At 43.6% G+C, this 18,611-nt stretch overlaps 1 protein-coding gene and 2 long non-coding RNA genes across 8 annotated transcripts in view; 2 read left to right on the top strand and 1 right to left on the bottom strand.

Annotated features, from left to right (window-relative positions):
- On the bottom strand, positions 1–1,138 carry LOC130385368 (uncharacterized). The gene is made up of 4 exons (XR_008895998.1): positions 1,062–1,138; positions 779–853; positions 308–443; positions 1–140 (listed from the first exon to the last, which is right to left on the bottom strand). It is a non-coding gene; the product is annotated as an uncharacterized LOC130385368 (long non-coding RNA).
- A 1,714-nt stretch (positions 1,139–2,852) lies between these two features.
- Positions 2,853–3,843, top strand: LOC130385366 (uncharacterized). Its single transcript, XR_008895996.1, has 2 exons — positions 2,853–3,147; positions 3,427–3,843. It is a non-coding gene; the product is annotated as an uncharacterized LOC130385366 (long non-coding RNA).
- Positions 3,844–12,260: 8,417 nt separating this feature from the next.
- LOC130385355 (tudor domain-containing protein 15-like) overlaps positions 12,261–18,611 on the top strand; it is a 37,973-nt gene continuing 31,622 nt past the window's right edge. For 5 of the 6 annotated variants that reach the window (XM_056593821.1, XM_056593823.1, XM_056593824.1 and 2 more), the window contains exons 1-2: positions 12,261–12,439; positions 14,410–14,454. The gene's annotated coding sequence lies outside the window, so the exon portion shown is untranslated. Of the gene's footprint in view, positions 12,440–14,350; positions 14,455–18,611 lie in introns of all 6 variants that reach the window. The other variant, XM_056593822.1, reaches the window with a different exon arrangement.

Here is an 18,611-nt window from a genome sequence, read left to right on the forward strand (position 1 = left end):
GACACAAGGGTCTTTCTGCTGGAATAGCAGGTTGAAATTTGTGAAAGTTATCAGTGTCAACTGGTAGAACAAGAGATGGATCTCCGTCATTGGGTCCTGGAACGATTCACGCAGCCGGACACACCTGGCTTGCTTCTCATCTGTGGAGTTAAAGAAGAGGCACAGCAAAACAAAAAATAAATAATTTTGAAACATTCTCATATTCCTTGACACTGTGTGAACTTGTGACAAGCCAAAAACGGATACATTGTTACATTAGATGGATAAATCAAATAGGTTTCAAAATCTAAACTAGGCTTATACTTACGGATGCTTCCAAAATAACTCTTGAGTGCATTATAGAGACGTAGAATCTGACTGACCACCATCTCCAAACTAAGCCATCTTGTGCTCACGATGCAGCAGTGACTCCATGTAGCTTGTGTCACAAAACGTACAGAATTCTGTGACGATGAAAAATGTAGATTACAGCAAACAAGCAGTGCAATGATTGAAGAAAAAAAAATGAATTACTTTATCTGTATGTAAACTAGATCCTGTACTGTTACACATTTGTGACTTTAGAGAACACATGCAAAATAAATATATACGACTTCAAATTTACTGTGACTTTAGTGTACGCATTCAAATTCTGCAGATACAGGTGCTAAAAACTTTTGCTACAATAATACCTTCATAAGGGCACACTGTCCATCTTTTAATGAAAAGGTAGCCTAGTGTAACATTTTTCTTTTTGCTAACAAACAACTGAACATAAATCATTATGTGACTAGCTTACCTGCTGAAGCTCTGCTTGATTCTTCTCTCCATGTCCATGATCCGTTTTTCTTTTGAAATATTTCAGCAAGCTCATCTAACAAAACGTCATTGCACATGAGCCTTTATTTAGCAATTACCTAGCCCTCATAACACACGTGAGAAAACGTTTGCAACTAGTTGAAGTCTTTACTGTCTCAGCACCCAATTAGACTGATTAGGCAAGGCTACGTCTGTAGTGACAAGGCACACAATTGTATAAGACAATATATTATTTGATTGGTTAGCCTACTTTATCTGCTTACCTTGATACATTTTCATTGAAACTTTCAAACGCGCATCAGTGGGCTCCGACTCCAGAACCTATAGGATCTGAACTCTCTCTGACCATTTCAAACGCAACTTAGTATCAGGTGCGTGGTGTTCAGCAAATCACTGATCAGAGAATACTGCCGTGATCACATTGTAGGTAGGCAGATGCTACAGCTGCTAGTCTGCTCTCGCAGAAAATGAATGGGAGGATTTTTTATTTTGGTGTGACATTTCTTGTGTGCGTGACAGCGTGAGATCGATAGTGAAAGCATGAAAGTCACGCCAGGGGCGTGACTGTTGGCAACCCTGCATTAGAGGAACTAGTACACGTCTAGAGGAAATAGTATACGTCTAAAGGAACTAGTACATGTCATGAGAGGAACTAGTACACGTCATTTAAGGAACTAGTACACGTCTAGAGGAACTAGTACACGTCTAGAGGAACTAGTACACATCTAGAATAACTAGTACACGTCATTAGAGGAACTAGTACACATCTAGAATAACTAGTCTAGAGGAACTACACTCTGTATTCTCTCTTTAGAAGTTCTGTAGTCTCTGTAGGGTCTCTTTAGAAGGTCTGCTGTTTCTGTAGAAGGCCTGTAGTCTCAGGCCCCGTCCACACAAAGCCGATTTCATGGCGAAACCGCAAAGGTCTTGTACGGTTTGGCCTTCCGTCCACACGAAGCCGGCGAATCCGCTGACCGAAACCGTAAACTTCTGAAACCACCCTCGGAGGTGGTTTCAAATCTACCCGGTTTCGTTTTGGATTCGTGTGGACGCCTGAAACCGACTGAAACCGTAAACCATGACGTCATCGCCCCACCCCTCGACCCTCTAGCCAATGACTGTTAAGCCCGCGGAGTCTCACCCTTTATGCGCATGCTTTATGCCTCTTCTTCTTATTTAATTTTCTTCTGGATTTCTGTAGCAGAAGCAGCGCCCCTTATGGGCCTGGAATGTGTACTACAGCGTTTCTACAGATCTACCCGGTTTCGCTTGACTCCGTCTTTACGGAGATACTCCGAAACCGGATAGATCGAAACCGTAATGGTTTCGCCCGTTTCGGCTTCGTGTGGACGGGGCCTCAGTAGAAGGTCTGACTTCTCTGTAGATGGTCTGATGTCTCTGTAGAAGGTCTGTAGTTGGTGTGTCGGTCCCAGGTGAATGCATCACTGTATCGAACATATCCACTGGGTTCAGAGGTCAAAGGGCAGAGCGATGAATCCCCAGGAGCGGAGCTCTATTTTGCCTTAGTTTATCAATTTAGAATTTTTGATTGATGGTTTATTAATTAAATGATTTATGAATTAATAACGACTGGTTGGAGGAAACGATGGTGCGTAATACAAACTCCGCCCCACAATTTGAATGAGCTAGAGCCGCTTCTTCTGAATACCAGCTGTGCCTAGTTGGGGAACTGGGTTGCCAGAGGCCTGTTTCAGGTAGCTGGTTTAACATACTCTGAGTTTAATCCTGCGCTCTGAGTTGGTTGACTCAGAGTTCAGGGTTGAAAAGCAACTCTGGGTTTTTCGGTTTCAGAACAGGTGATCAGCGTTGGGTTAATCAACTCTGAGTATGTTCACTCTGGGTTGAGGGCGTGCCTGTTGACTATGAAGAGCCATCATCAATGGATCTCTGATAACATGATCAAACATGGACCAAAAGCGTAGATCCACTTACTTTTCCCCCACGGAATTGGAAATTCTAATGAACGTGTATGCCGAGCAGTTACCCATTTTAACAAAAAAAAGCAATACCGCCGCGGCAGCAAGAGTGCGAGAGAGAGCTTGGCAGGAAATAGCTGAACAAGTCAATGCGTGAGTCAAATAAATTAGTAAAATAAAATAAAATAAGAGGAAAGTTTAATATCTTCCACTTATTCAATATGTAAATTGTGTGTGTGTGTGTGTGTGTGTGTGTGTGTGTGTGTGTGTGTGTGTGTGTGTGTGTGTGTGTGTGTGTGTGTGTGTGTGTGTGTGTGTGTGTGTGTGTGTGTGTGTGTGTCAATTTACGCAACCCCGAGTTGCCCCACGAGGACTTGGCAGCAAATGAAGTACAAAAATATAGTTTAAACAGGTAAACTAATGTTTAATTGAAATCAAATCAATTGTGCTGTTTTGCCTGCTCTACCTAATTTAACAGCTATGTTCAACATGTATTATATATTTGTATACTATATTTAAGCAGTAAATGTAAGTAGTAGGCCTACATTTCCCAGCCACCCCAACACTGCCAATATTTAATAGGATTTAGATATATTAGAAGGCTACACCTAGGCAAAATGCATTATAAATATATATGCGTCTTCAAAATAGCGCTTACTGAATATTAGGGTAACATTTTCCTCCATGTTAGCAAATCGAAAAAATGCAGAGGCCCGGCAGACTGGAGGGGGTCCACCACCTGCAGCCCTCACAGAGGCTGAGGAGATGGCCCTCAGCCAACAGAGTATGCGTCCTGTGGCTGAGGGCATCCCTGGGGGGAGCTCCTCTGATCCCCCCACCCCCCAGGATAGAAGTGCCTTTACAGTATAAGAGGTTGGTTATTCAAAATAATTAAATATGTACACGCAACCCAGCGCGTTGCAAATTAGATGGGGCAATATTCTGGCTCAAGTAATAATTGCACTGTCTAATCATCTTCTTCCAGTTACTGATGGCGTCATCGCCCTACTTGAACCAGATGCCCTCACCAACCTCCATGCAATTGTAACAATTCAAAAGATGCAAAAGGATGCTTTGGAGATCCAAATTTTGGAACATAAGTTATAGGTGGGTGAGGTGCAAACTGGGATAGGCTACTGTTCCCTGCTCTAAAAACATACCCAATATAAATGACTTTTTTTTTTTTGTGCTTTCAGGAAATAAAAAAATCCTCATAATAAGTAGATTGTCTTTATTAGAATACGGGCTGTGGTGGGACAAGTTATTTTGTTGAACAGTTTACTCAAAGGGTTTTACTTCAGTGAACAATGCAGACGATTATGCTGAGCATGTGCATGTAGAGAAGAACAGCATCTGGTTAAAAGCAGTACCAGGGTCTTTTCTGCCTTGCATTCTTAAAATGAGTTTCTTGACTTGCAGAAGTTAGGTCCGTGGTTAGTCAGCTACTCTGATCATGGGAAAGCCACAACGTTGAAGTGACTGTAGTACAGAGCGGGTTGGATGCACGGGGCGGATCATTCTGCACATGCGTTAATTGCGATAAAAAAAATAAACTTAAAGCATGCCCCCGGTGCGTTTGACAGTTAACATGGGGGCTGAGAAGGTGGTCTAAATAAATGATAGATTGCGCTGAAAAACGATAGCGCTCGTGAAGAAAATTATCAGGAAAATAAAGTATATCCAACCGGGGTGTTAATAATCGTTCCTCACGGAGATTCCTTCGGAGGATCGCAGCCTCTACGTCCACAGGCTCTCGTAGAAAAGGACATGCCATTTCTAACACTTCCTTCTGTAGGAGAGCTGCCTTCAGCCTTATAGACAACAAACTCAGAGTAGGTCTAACCACCTCCCGAGCAGGTTAGGTCCACGGCGTATGTTGCCGCAGCAACTAACTCTCGGTTGCGCTGAACCTGCTACCTGAAACGGAAAACCCAGAGTTTCCATTAACTCAGAGCGAACAAACTCGGGGTTGCCTCAAAACCAGCTACCTGAAACAGGCCTCTGTTCTGAAACCGAAAACCCAGAGTTGCTTTTCAACCCTGAACTCTGAGTCAACCAACTCAGAGCGCAGGATTAAACTCAGAGTATGTATTGTTAAACCAACTACCTGAAACAGGCCTCAGATGTGTGGCTGAGGTGTGAAGTTCAATTTAACACAATGTACATAACCACAACTATGCATATGCTTAAGATTGCCATACAACCATAAGACTACTGTCCACAAGGATTAATTCTAGACCAAATATCAGTATGCTACATTCATAAATACACTTGCAGATAATTTCAGTATCACAACTATAACTTCTTTGTCTTTGACTCTGAGGTGTCAATAGGCTGTGCTTATTCGATTAGGCTGGCCACGCCACCTGGGTGGCCATTACAACGACAAAGTTAGAGTGCATGAATTACATTCCTACAGTGGTCATCATGTACTAGAGTAAAATAGGAAACATGCAATTTACCTGTCTCTACCCTCTGAATTACACAGAATGAACCACCCTCACACACACACACACACACACACACACACACACACACACACACACACACACACACACACACACACACACACACACACACACCAAATATGAGAAAAGGGAACAGAAAAGATAATCTGCATAGCTGTTGACTGTAGTCCCTGCAACACATTTTCAAATACGCACAGTTGAGGCCTGATTTGGCCAATCTATTGTGTTTGTAACTTCACTCATAAATCTATCTACAGTCAAGTATGCATTTAGACAAATACGATAAAATGTCAATATAATATGTGCAACCTTTTATGTGTGGTTGTTCAAGACACACTGAAGGCATGGTGCCACCATAGGTTTGCAGAGAACTATATACAATATACACTTGAAAGGGGTGGGGTGGTGGTGTGGGGTTGTGAGGGCCGCTGAAACCCATGGGGTGGAGTCCTGTCTCCACGGGAGGAGAGGGGGTGGAGTCCTGTCTCCAAGGGAGGAGGGGGTGGAGTCCTGTCTCCACGGGAGGCGAGGGGGTGGAGTCCTGTCTCCAAGGGAGGAGGGGGTGGAGTCCTGTCTCCAAGGGAGGAGGGGGTGGAGTCCTATCTCCAAGGGAGGAGGGGGTGGAGTCCAGTCTCCAAGGGAGGAGGGGGTGGAGTCCTGTCTCCAAGGGAGGAGAGGGGTGGAGTCCTGTCTCCACGGGAGGAGAGGGGGTGGAGTCCTGTCTCCAAGGGAGGAGGGGGTGGAGTCCTGTCTCCAAGGGAGGAGAGGGGGTGGAGTCCTGTCTCCACGGGAGGAGAGGGGGTGGAGTCCTGTCTCCACGGGAGGAGAGGGGGTGGAGTCCTGTCTCCACGGGAGGAGAGGGGGTGGAGTCCAGTCTCCAAGGGAGGAGGGGGTGGAGTCCTGTCTCCAAGGGAGGAGGGGGTGGAGTCCTTTCTTGAAGCCTGGATAATATATGCAACCAATAAAATGTTGTCTCTGGGCTTGGAATTGGACTATACCTGATCAGTTTGCAAAATACTGACGATTGCAGTACAGCAAGCCTGATATTTTATCTTCAAATCAGAAATGTGTTGGATTGCATTGTGCACAGATGTCTGTTGTTGCTGAGTGAGGATGAGTTGAGGTGGCTCTACCCTTACAGCTGGGAACTCTTCCTCATCAAGTGTAGGCAGTGTTTGAATTCCGTACTGCGCTAGGATGGCCTCAATGTTTTGGTCGCTGCAGGGATTCTCCCCAAACACATTGTTGACAGCTGTGCTGTCTGTGGCAATATTTCTGAGCATGCCCTCTGTCCAGAGTTGAGTTGGTGTGGGATTATTTTCTGTTTGCAACGGATGGAGGTTCCAGGCCTGTCTAAACTGCTCCAGTCTGTTTTGAATCTCCGGAAGATAAACAATATGCAGTGATAGTCTGTGGACATCATTATCTGGGTTTAGAACCTCTGAATCCTCTAAGGAGTAGAACATTAGGTAAAAGTGCTGCAACACATGCAAAAATACATCACGCCAAAGGCGTTCAATTCTCTGATTGTGAACTGATCGTCCGGTTATGAAACCTCTGTGTTCAAGTCCTTGAACTAGATGCATGAACAAAGCCACAAGGATGTTTTCACCACCATGATCAGATCTGACTCTTGATGGTAGGGCGTAGAGGCATGTTGCTTTCAAAAACTGAGAAAGCACTGTTGTGGAACGATTGTCTGTGCTGCAGCTGAGGTAAGTAATCAGACGGGAGTATCCATCAATTGCACCATGAGTCACAAAGCCCCATCTAGAAAGGTTGAAAAACAAATAAAATGATTACTTGAAATTCTAATACTATTGACAGTAGTCTTGAAACAATATAGCTGTGAACTCCAGTTTTTCACTTGCTGAAGTTCTTTTAAAAATATAAAATAATATATTGACAAGTCTGGTAGTAAGTATGACAAGTCTGGTAATAATAACCTTATCAGACGCATGTTCCCATCAATGTGCCACAAACTGTTGGGGTAAGGTACATGATAAACACGTCTTGCAACTGTCCTGCTCCATCTCCTTGCAGCAGTAGGATTCACCCGTGTCAACATCTCACGCACTCTGGACCGTGTAACAAAGACACCCTGTGTGCGCAACAGGGCTCGAATAATCTGAAACAGATTTTGGAAAAGTAAAAAAAAAATCAAAAAACAATGGCACACAAATGTGAATTAAATACAGGCTAAAAATTAAGACCACCAATTACCTCATTTCCAGAATTAGGATATTGGCCCTGAAGTTGCCTCACATGTTGTTGTAGTTCACCATCATCTATTGCAGGCCGCATACTTCTGACAGGTATACCCATCAACTTTGACTTCTTGTACAGAAATGATGAGGAAAATCCAAGTATTTCAGCAGTTTTTGCAATTGTATGGCCTTGCGCTAGCAGAAATTCTATCTGTTCTCTGGTAACATCAATGGCTGGACGGCCTGCTCTCCCTACACAAAATAAAAAGTCAACAAGGTTTAAGGGTTGAGGCAGCATTGGACGGTTTATTAATTGTAATTTAAAGTAGGCCTATATATCAGCATACCAATTCTCAAACATGCATTGAAATTGCATATTGTTAATGAATAGGCCAATAGGCTACCCTGGGTGTGGAGAGGCTTTAGGGTTTGCAAAAATACTGTATTTATTGCTGTGACCAGTGGACATAACAGTAAGACCAATACATTTAATGATTGCTCTAATAAGCACATGGATAAATACACTAAATTAATAAATATAAACAATTATTGCTAAACATAGGTTAATACATTTGTGTGAGGATATACATCTTGCAACAGACAGGCTTTTCATAGTTATAGCGTTTTAGTTAGCCTAGGTAAAATATCGTTTTATCACTGTAATATGACATTATAGCTTTAGCTTTATATTTAGTATACTTTCATAAGAATTGGAGGCAACTTATTTATTTTATTTTAAACAAGTTGCCTTTATTCGACAGGACAGTAAGAGCACTGGGCCTCAGGGCGAAGCAATTATCTCCGCTGCGCGTCGGTGTCCTGTTTGCCCTGTCGGGGCTTATTTTCCCGATAATGACCGGCGTACATATAGGCCTATGGATGCAGTGAAAAACGGACATACCTGAACGAATGCGACCGACAGAGAAACTTCTGTCTTCCCCAGCCTGGAAATGTGTGCCAACTAGATTTTTCACTTCAGCCAAACAGCGTTTGAGTTTGCTGTTGGTCTCCGGTGATCAAATATTCAATTCTTCCGAGATTTCTTTACAGCTTTCAATAGAACGACGTTCTCTCTCTCCACACATCCCCTGTGTGTGGGCTTGTTCAATTTCATGGCATTTTCTCGTGATCTTTTCGATCACAGCCAACGCCATGACTGCTCCTTTCTTATTCCATTCGGAAATGAACCCACTTCTTCTTTGATTATGGCGGCAAGGGGAAATTACGTATTTCTGGATATCTAAAACGTAATGCCCAACACTCAAATGACGTTTGAGATATCTTTAACTTTCATTCTGCCTAGGCGAAACTGAATTACAGATATCTGCAATTGTCATTTAAGATGTGTGACGAGTTGAATGTCGTTTTCCGTGAAGTCATTGCAGATATCTGTAATTCACTTTCGCCTAGTCAAACCTGAATTACAGATATCTCTAACTATCGTTTCGACTAGTCAAAACTACGTCACAGATATCTCTAACTGTCGTTTCGACTAGTCACAACTACATTACAGATATCTTGAATGAAGTTGTTGATATCTACAATGTAAATTCCGGATAGTCAAACTTAGTTAATAAATGTCAATTCGGCTTGCCATAATGCTTACTGTTGCGCATTGTGTCTCCGTGACAGAGTGCTAGAGTCATGCTAGAGTGGAGGTAGCGCGTCAGTCTTGAATTTCTGCGCGGGGGGTTCGTCTGGTGACGCGAATTTATGTGAAGCTTAAAAAGTCCCAATTCTCATGCATATTGAATACTTATTCACTAAAGCTTATGGAGTTATATTTTTGTGCTTATTTCGAACTTGAACCCATATTTTCAAGGCCGTGCTGGCACCACATCTATGGGGGTAAAATGCATGATGATAGACCGGCGAATTTGAACCCCGGTTGCTGGCGTTCGGTGCCCTATACCACGAAGCTCGCTGAACATACCCAGGCTTTCTTGGGAAAACCTGGCTCGACAGAGCCGCAACTCGCAATCAGAGTTAAATGGTACCACGAAGCTCACTTTAGATTCAATTAGTTGAACCAGGTTTTCCGCTTTAGGTTCAGTGCGCGTTCACGTGAAAGGGGCGTTTTTTGCGTCATTTTTCTCACCTTTACGATAGATCAAGCAGTCTATATGCGTAGAAGTGAAAATATTCTGCATATTGTCTGTAAAATAACTATGCTAAATGCAGAATTGTTCGCCATTAATCCAAATAGAATGATGATGATTTAAAAATGCATAAGCAACGTCCATCCTGCCTTATTCTATCATTTAGGGAATTCACTTTAAATACACCCAATTTAAGAAATGTATGGCATGTTTTCGACTGCCGAGGGGTAGCGGCTCTAGCGTAATGGATTGGTATAAGACCCGAACGCCAGCGACCGGGGTTCAATTTCGCCGGTCTATCATCATGCATTTTACCCCCATAGATGTGGTGCCAGCACGGCCTTGAAAATATGGGTTCAAGTTCGAAATAAGCACAAAAATATAATTCCATAAGCTTTAGTGAATAAGTATTCCATATGCATGAGAATTAGGACTTTTTAAGCTTCACATAAATTTGCATCACTTGGGAGTCGACCCCCCCACGCAGAAATTCAAGACTGACGCGCTACCTCCACTCTAGAACTCTGTCACAGAGACACAATGCGCAACAGTAATCATTGTCTACATAAGGTCCAAAAGGACGATCAAATAACGAACACCCTCTGATGAAAATCTGTATCTCTCATGAAGAACCCCAATTTCGTTGTTTGCACAATGACAATAAAGTCTGAAATCTGAATATCGTCAGACAATGCCAAGGGATCGGTTCTGTCCCGTAAAACCCTCTATCTCCGGAGAGACGCCTGTACGAGAAGTGCGCCGGGGTCCACGGGAACACCCACAAATGGTGACGCCATTGTCAGAGGAGGGGCTAGGAAGCTGCGCACGCCGATTTAAGTAGCCGATCTCCGGCTAGACTAAAGGCAGCTGCATGCTTCAGCGTTGGTGTTACGTTGTTGCGCAAAATTTACTCAAAGCAATTCATGCTCCCTTTTAGGTTGCGCGTTTTGCGCGTGTTGCCAAGCAATTTACCGCCAGAACAGTAGGTGGAGTAATATGTGGAGTAAAGTTTTTCGTTGAAGACGACCTCGAGAATGACATCTTTGTCTGTGGGAGTCGTTGGTTTGTTTATGTGCCAAAGTTTGATGATCTCCTTTCGCGAGTCATCCGATATCTTCCCGACTCTCACCAAAACCGGCCCTTGTCAGGGAGCAGCTGGCAGATTATTTTTTGTCAGATGCTGGCGTGTTTCCCAACCAGTACAATGTGCTACGATTGGGTATGCGCACTGACCAATAAATATATATACATTGGTCACTTGGAAGCATGACTTTTGATTCATTAGTTATCATGTTACACAAGTTACCTAATTTGGTTTACGTCAAACTCATTAATTCATATCCATATAAAATGTTTATACAACAGCTACTGCCTTGACAGATGAATGAATTATTTAAGTGTAGGCCTATAGCCAAAGGCTTTAAGCTATAGCGCATAATGTCCACATAAATTATATGGTAGGCAGCATTATTAGAGAAAAGGGGTTTATTTATCAAATACAGAGTCCCACCATACACGCACACATTTTTCATTCACTACACACTCACGCTTTCAAATTTCATTCACTCAAAGAGGCTACTGAACTTATGTTTCACACAGAACATGAACACTTATGTTTCACATAGAACGTGAACACAAAACATTACGTAATTAATTCAAATAGGCTAACACTAAAAAAAATAAGGCCAGTAGGCCTAATAGAACGAATATCGGGTGACAAGATCATTAAAAAGGCTCACAATCCCGCATCAGCTGTTTGATGTCGCGCATCAAAATAGCACTTTGCCCCTGTGGAAGGGTTCGCATAATTATGTGCCAGATCGGGTGGTAGGTGGCGGTATGAAAACAGGAAATGTGATACTCCAGACAGGAAGTAGTAACCAGACGAGCAGACCAATCACAGCCTTGCAGGCTGCGCGGCTCGCGTAAAAGCTTACGTAAAAAATGACGCAAGTCTAGAAAAATCGCCCGACGCACGCAAGACGTGAGAAGTCGCGCAAGGGCGCGCAAGGGCCTCTTGCGCTTGCGCTTACGCTTACGTAACTGAGCATAAATCGGCCTTAAGCCGAAAAACTGCTCCCGACCAGGTTTGGTTGCGAGCATAAGTCACCATGGTGATACAGCGACGCTAAAAGAGATCGACTTTCGTGGTACAACTAACCCAGGCTTGGAGCTCAACATACCTCGCTAACCCTCTAAGCGAGCTTCGTGGTACAGGGCCCGGGTCTACTAATCCACTACGCTACAGCCGCTACCTCTCAGCGGTTGATAACATGCGATACATTTCTTACATAGGGTGTATTCAAAGTGAATTCCCTAAATGATAGAATAAGGCAGGATGGACGTTGCTTATGCATTTTTAAATCATCATCATTCTATTTGGATTAATGGCGAACAATTCTGCATTTGGCAGTTATTTTATAGACAATATGCAGAATCTTTTAACTTATACGCATAAAGACTGCTTGATCTATCGTAAAGGTGAGAAAAATGACGCAAAAAACTGAACCTAAAGCGGAAAACCTGGTTCAACTAATTGAATCTGAAGTGAGCTTCGTGGTACCATTTAACTCTGATTGCGAGTTGCGGCTCTATCGAGCCAGGTTTTCCCAAGAAAGCCTGGGTATGTTCAGCGAGATTCGTGGTATACCCCCCAGTTGTTCTGCTTAAAGATTGTTAGAGACGTCAAGACCCGCCTTACGTTGCTTCTGATTGGTTCATATTGCATGGTGCCTTCCGTGGTTGGTTAAATCTAGGCACAAAGGACTGATGGATTGGTCTGGGATTGGTTATCTCGATCAGTCAATCAGAGTTACTCGAACTACAGCAAGCGGGAGGACCACACACACCCACACACACGTGCCTGCCATCACTTCCGGAGTCGTCGGACCTCGTGTTGTTGACATCTCGAAGCTCATCTGAATACTTAGGTGAGTCAATCTATGAAAAAAGGGCTTAAACCATGGACATAATAAAGGATGGGCCACGGACTGGAAAATGACCGCCCATTCATTCCTATACAAACTTCTCAGTGGCGCAGGGTAACATAAAGGAGGGATTTGCTTCCGCGTTATAGGGCCAAGACACGTGGCCTAGTCCGTGACGTACCGGATGCAGAAATATAGAACTGATACCGTAATGCACCGCTTCTTTGTCTTTGGATCTTTTGAATAAATGGATCAATGCATGATGAATCACAATGATCGCAAGCAGAGGACCGTGAGAGTTATTGAGCAGCAGATGAACCAGTCCAAAAATCGGACACGTTAACGGAGCACTGAACTAGGCCCTCTCGGATGCCATTTGTTTCACTACGACTCCTTTCAGCTGCACACCCCTCTTCCCCAGCGAGATAACGGCTAATAAAATGCTTGAGGTGGCGTTTTGGAAAGAAAAAACTTACATTTTTTTAGGACATGGCATGAAGGTAATTATTAGCCTTTGATTGATATCCAGACATTTTTTGCGGAGACACAATCCTGTTCCCCACTTGTATTGGAGTGGACGGCGATATCTACTTCTGGGCCACATGAAATGACGGACCCCCGTCCACAGCCAGCTTAAACAGATGCAATACCAGGCTTGGCCTCTGAGCACTGGTGGATTGCGGAAGTATGCGCCTATCCTGGGGGCCTGGCTTAAACCCAAAAAAGGTTTTTCAATGGATTCTCGTAGTATGTGGTGTGCTGAATAACATACTAAAAGTATACCAAAATATACCTCCCAGAAAGCCCTCATTTCCAAAATGGCGGCCGAAATGGCGGCGGGGAGCTTGAAACGGCTATATCTCAAATTGAAAAAATGTTGCAAAGGAATCATCAACTGATTATGGTACCTCTGGACATGCTTACGAACATACAAAAAATCTAGGAAAATACGCCTTCCGTAAAGGCTTCATTTTCAAGATGGCGTCAAATTGTGGCCGGCCAAGCTTAAAATGGCTATATATCTCGATAGAAAAAGATTATTTGAATGATTTTTTACTTGATTCTGGTACCTGCAAATATGCTTATGTAGCCAGAAAGGCTTCATTTTCATAATGGTATCCAAAATGGCTGCCGGGAGCTTAGAATGGCTATATCTCAAATGGAAAATGTTATAAAAGAATGTTTCAACTGATTCTGGTACCTCTATACATTAGGAACGTGCAACAAATCTAGGTAAATATAACTGCTAGAAAGGCAGGGGAAGAGACGCTTGCTTGAAACAGCTGCAAAACTCATAAAAAGTGACATAGACAAATGTCCCACCTGTTAATGAGTACCCGACTACAGACACACTCAAACTCCAAAATGCCCTTGATTATATTCCAAAATCACTCGATATTGTGTTAAAAGCTTTGTTTGTCGGTAATGAGACGGAGCAGTAAATTGCTAGCATTGGCCACGCAATTGTACAAGCAGCTGTAAGCGAGATGTACTTGTCCCTTTGCATATTGGCCTTGCAGTGCAAATGCACCATTTTAACCGATCTAGGTTCATTTTGATACGTTGAATAAGATGGGATTCTGCTCTTCCTATGCATTTTGGAGTTTGAGTGTGGCCGGCCACCATTTTGGATGCCATCTTGAAAATGAAGCCTTTCCGGAAGGTGTATTTTCTTGTATTTTTTTTTTCATAAGCATGTCCAGAGGTACCAGAATCATGTGACAATTCCTCTGCAACATTTTTTAAATTTGAGATAAAGCCATTCAAGCTCCCTGCCGCCATTTCGGACGCCATCTTGGAAATGAGGGCTTTCTGGGAGGTATATTTCGGTATACTTTTAGTACGTTATTCAGCACAGCAAATACTACTAGAATCCATTGAAAAACCTTTTGTATACATTTTTTTGGGGTTAAGCCCTTTTTTTCCATAGATGAAGCCCAGTGTGATAACTGAAGATCTGTTGACTCCCGCAGCTCCTGATGGCTGGTACGTGACGGGTGGAGTCCTCACCAAAACAAGTAGGTATTGTCGTGCAGTGCTACAACACTCTTATACAGGCGAGTCGCCAATCGCCATTACTACATAGCGTCTCTGTGCATTTTGCGGACCCACGTAGAGTTTTTCTTAAAGGTCCCATGACATGAAAATCTCAATTTATGAGGTTTTCTAACATAAATATGAGTTCCCCTAGCCTGCCTATGGTCCCCCAGTGGCTAAAACTTGCGTTTGGTGTAAAACGAGCACTAGCTGTTCTGCTCGCCTTTGAAAAAACGGAGGCTCAAGGGCGCTGATTTGGAAATCTGTGCTCATGAGGAATCTCGGCTCGTCCCCTTACTCTGCCTGGCCCGCCCAGAGACGTTGGCCCGCCAATGAGACTCGACCGTGCGAGCGCCACGTGTGTGTGTGTGAATACACACACTGTAACGCAAGTGTTTCTTGTCGGTTCTTTGACGTGTCTTGTATTTCCACAACGAGACTGTCGTGGGGGTTATCTGAGCCATGGTTGAGAAGGAATTGGGGGAAAGGAACTTTGCTTTGACTCGCTGAAGTACATGAACTGCGACATGCCGCCGGTTGCCGCGAGGCACCATCGCCCGGCAGCGGGCAGCCGGCAGCAGGCAGCGCGCGGTTCAGTCGACTTCAGGTTGATGTGAAAGTGGAAGAACCAGAGACGTTGCAGAACCCGACAAAGTCGTTTGTGATTCATAATATCGTCTGGAGGCGCACACAATATGTTATATGATATAGATATCTATGTATTATATGATATTATTTAGATATAGAGCTCCAGGACTGTAACGCAAGTGTTGTACACTTCCTTGTTATTTGGATAACCGTTCTGCTGTTGGTGTGATGGCGCATCACGTCGGACTCTCGTCTCTGGTATTTCTACAACGAGACTCGTATTGGGGGTTATCTCAGCCATGGTTGAGAATGAATTGGGGGGAAGGAACTTTGGCTTTGACTCCCTCAAGACCATGAACCACGACAAGGAGGAGAAAGGGATCTTTGCCGGGCAGCGCTTATGCACCTCCGCCTCCGGCGGTGGTCCCTCAGCGGGGCTCAAGCGGGAGACATTCGCCGCCAACAATCCCTTTCTCCTCCATGTCGTGGTTCATGTTCTTGAGGTAGTCAAAGCCAAAGTTCCTTCCCCCCAATTCATTCTCAACCATGGCTGAGATAACCCCCAATACGAGTCTCGTTGTAGAAATACCAGAGACGAGAGTCCGACGTGTTATGCGCCATCACACCAACAGCAGAACGGTTATCCAAATAACAAGGAAGTGTACAACACTTGCGTTACAGTCCTGGAGCTCTATATCTAAATAATATCATATAATACATAGATATCTATATCATATAACATATTGTGTGCGCCTCCAGACGATATTATGAATCACAAACGACTTTGTCGGGTTCTGCGACGTCTCTGGTTCTTCCACTTTCACATCAACCTGAAGTCGACTGAACCGCGCGCTGCCGGCTGCCCGCTTCCGGGCGATGGTGCCTCGCGGCAACCGGCGGCATGTCGCAGTTCATGTACTTCAGCGAGTCAAACCAAAGTTCCTTTCCCCCAATTCCTTCTCAACCATGGCTCAGATAACCCCCACGACAGTCTCGTTGTGGAAATACAAGACACGTCAAAGAACCAACAAGAAACACTTGCGTTACAGTGTGTGTATTCCCATTGATGTGGACGTTGAAGAACCAGGAACGTCGGAGAACCCAACGCGGTCGTTTGAGATTCATAATATCGGCTCACACAGCTTTTGGCCGTGATAATATATATTATATGATATAGATATCTGTGTAGGTTATATGATAATATTTAGATATAGAGCTCCAGGACTCCCGTGTGTTCTAGAATATTTACAGAACACGGCTAAAGGGTGTGCGCCTCGCCATTGCGATACATCCACTGTAAACAGAGCGCATGGTGGCTGCAAGCTGCTCAGGGCCACACCCCCACCCTCCTCCTTGACACGCCCACCGAAACAGCGCATTTGGGGGAAGCTCAATGTGCGACTGGCTCAGAGTGGCTGTAACTCTGCACCACGGCTGAATTTAGGGAACGTCTTTGAATACTGTGTTAGTTGCCCACTAATACCTATATTAAAGAATAGATAAAATAGCATGTCATGGGACCTTTAAACTGTACCATCAACACTAACAAAGTGGCACTATCCATAGAACTATAAATAGGCCGCGGTCCAAACCTCATAATTTCTGTTTTTACTTGTAGTGCTAACTAGGGCTGGGCGATATGACCAAAATATCATGTACCGATAAAAGTACAGTAATTCATATCCCGATAACGATGTATGTATCACGATATAGCACATTTACTGTAAATTCAATTAATAAATAGTTTATATAAAATGACCACGTGGAAATGCCTATTTCGTATTACATTTTGAATTATATACTCTGCAAATAAAGATAACTTACTCATGATTATTTTTCTCCTTTTATTTAGAACCTTTGTGTTAATTATGCATGGAACAAAATATGAATGTATAAATTTAAAAAGGTAAATAGAAAACACATTTTTGGTTGGTTTTCAAAAAACCAACCATACCAATAGTCTTTAACAGAACTTTGTATTAAATATATTGAATATAATAAGTAAACGAAACACTCCTTCAAGTTTGAATTATAGTAGCATTCTATGAAAACAACCCAAGTGCAACAATGCTTCAAAATGCCGAATCTCAGGGAGTTTGTTTTACAGGTTGAGAGCCATGAGTACAAGCTGGTCAACTCTTTCTGGTTTAAGTGATGACCTCTGACATATCACAATCTTCCCACTTGTACTGAACGTCCGCACTGATAGGGCACTTGTGGCAGGGATGCACAAGTATTTATTTGCTAGCTTGGCCACTAGTGGGAAATGTGCCTCAGCTGCCTCCACCATTCCAGTGGGTTTGTCTCTGGACCAGCCTCCAGTTGAAGATAGAGGTTGAGCTCCTTTACAATGGACTCTCTGCTTGACTGAGGGGCCATTTGGCTTTGCTTTGCTGCTTTTTTAAAGTAGCTGCTCAAACTCTTCTTTTGCTTCTTAGCAGGAACCTCTGGCTCATCTCTAGCAGCTGCAGCTGATGGAAGGGAGGCTGTCTCTTCAGCCACCAGGTTCTCCAGTTCTGCAGCAGCTTTTGCCTTCATGTAGTCCACCCTCTCTACTTTAATGTATGTTGTTTTCAACCGAGGGTCAACAAGAGAAGCCATGTCAAGCAGCTCCTCGGTGGTCTGGTCAACATACTTCTCATTTAAGTAATTTAGAATGCCCTCTGATGGTCGTGGTGAGATGAGTGTCGTCATCCTGAGGCTTGAGTATCTGGTTATTAAAAAGATGGAGGACCGGTTTCAAGTAGGAAACACTTGTGTAAAGCTCCCCAGACAAGGCATCCGTAAACTCCATGAGAGGACTCAATGCCTTGTTCATGGACTCCAGAACATCCAAATCCTGCCAAGTTAGGACCAGATGTCACGTTTTCCTGTCGACACGGAGGACCTGTGAGAGAGCTTTCTCCTGCTCTATTACCCTTTCAATCATTTGTTGCAGAGAGCCCCACCTGGTAGGGGTGTCTGTGATCAGCTGATGTGCAGGCAAGCCCAGTTCTGCTTGAGCCTTGGCCAGTTCACGTCTTCTCTTCCATGAATTAGAGAGGGCACTCAACACCTTCTTGGCTCGACCACATATCTGTTGTTATAGCGTAGTGCAGTACCTTGTGGATTTCCTCCTCTACTTTGGCCCGACACTCTTGATATAAATGAGGCAACTGGACTCGAGTGAAGTATTTTCGGCTTGGCATTGTGTACCTTGGGTTGAGTGTTCGCACCAACTCACGATGCCCCTCTTTCTCGACCATGTAAATTGGGGCCATGTCTTTTAGGGCCCGACCGATATTGATTTTTGAGTGCCGATTATTTTCAGAGAAAAATTACGATTAAGATTTTAATCGGCCGATTAAAAAAAGAAAGAAAAAAAAAGCATATAAAACGTAGTTTTTGATACCTTAAATATACTTTTGACGAATATGTGAATTGAATGCAGAACCTTTGAGTGTTTTAGAATACATTTCAAAAATGAGTAATGTAAAATGTAAAATAAATAACTAACTCCCAATGTGCTGCGCTCCTGAGCAGTGACTAACACGTGCGTGCTGAGCAGTAT

The sequence above is a fragment of the Gadus chalcogrammus genome, chromosome 7 (genome assembly GCF_026213295.1).
Source record: "Gadus chalcogrammus isolate NIFS_2021 chromosome 7, NIFS_Gcha_1.0, whole genome shotgun sequence".
Lineage (NCBI taxonomy): Eukaryota > Metazoa > Chordata > Actinopteri > Gadiformes > Gadidae > Gadus > Gadus chalcogrammus.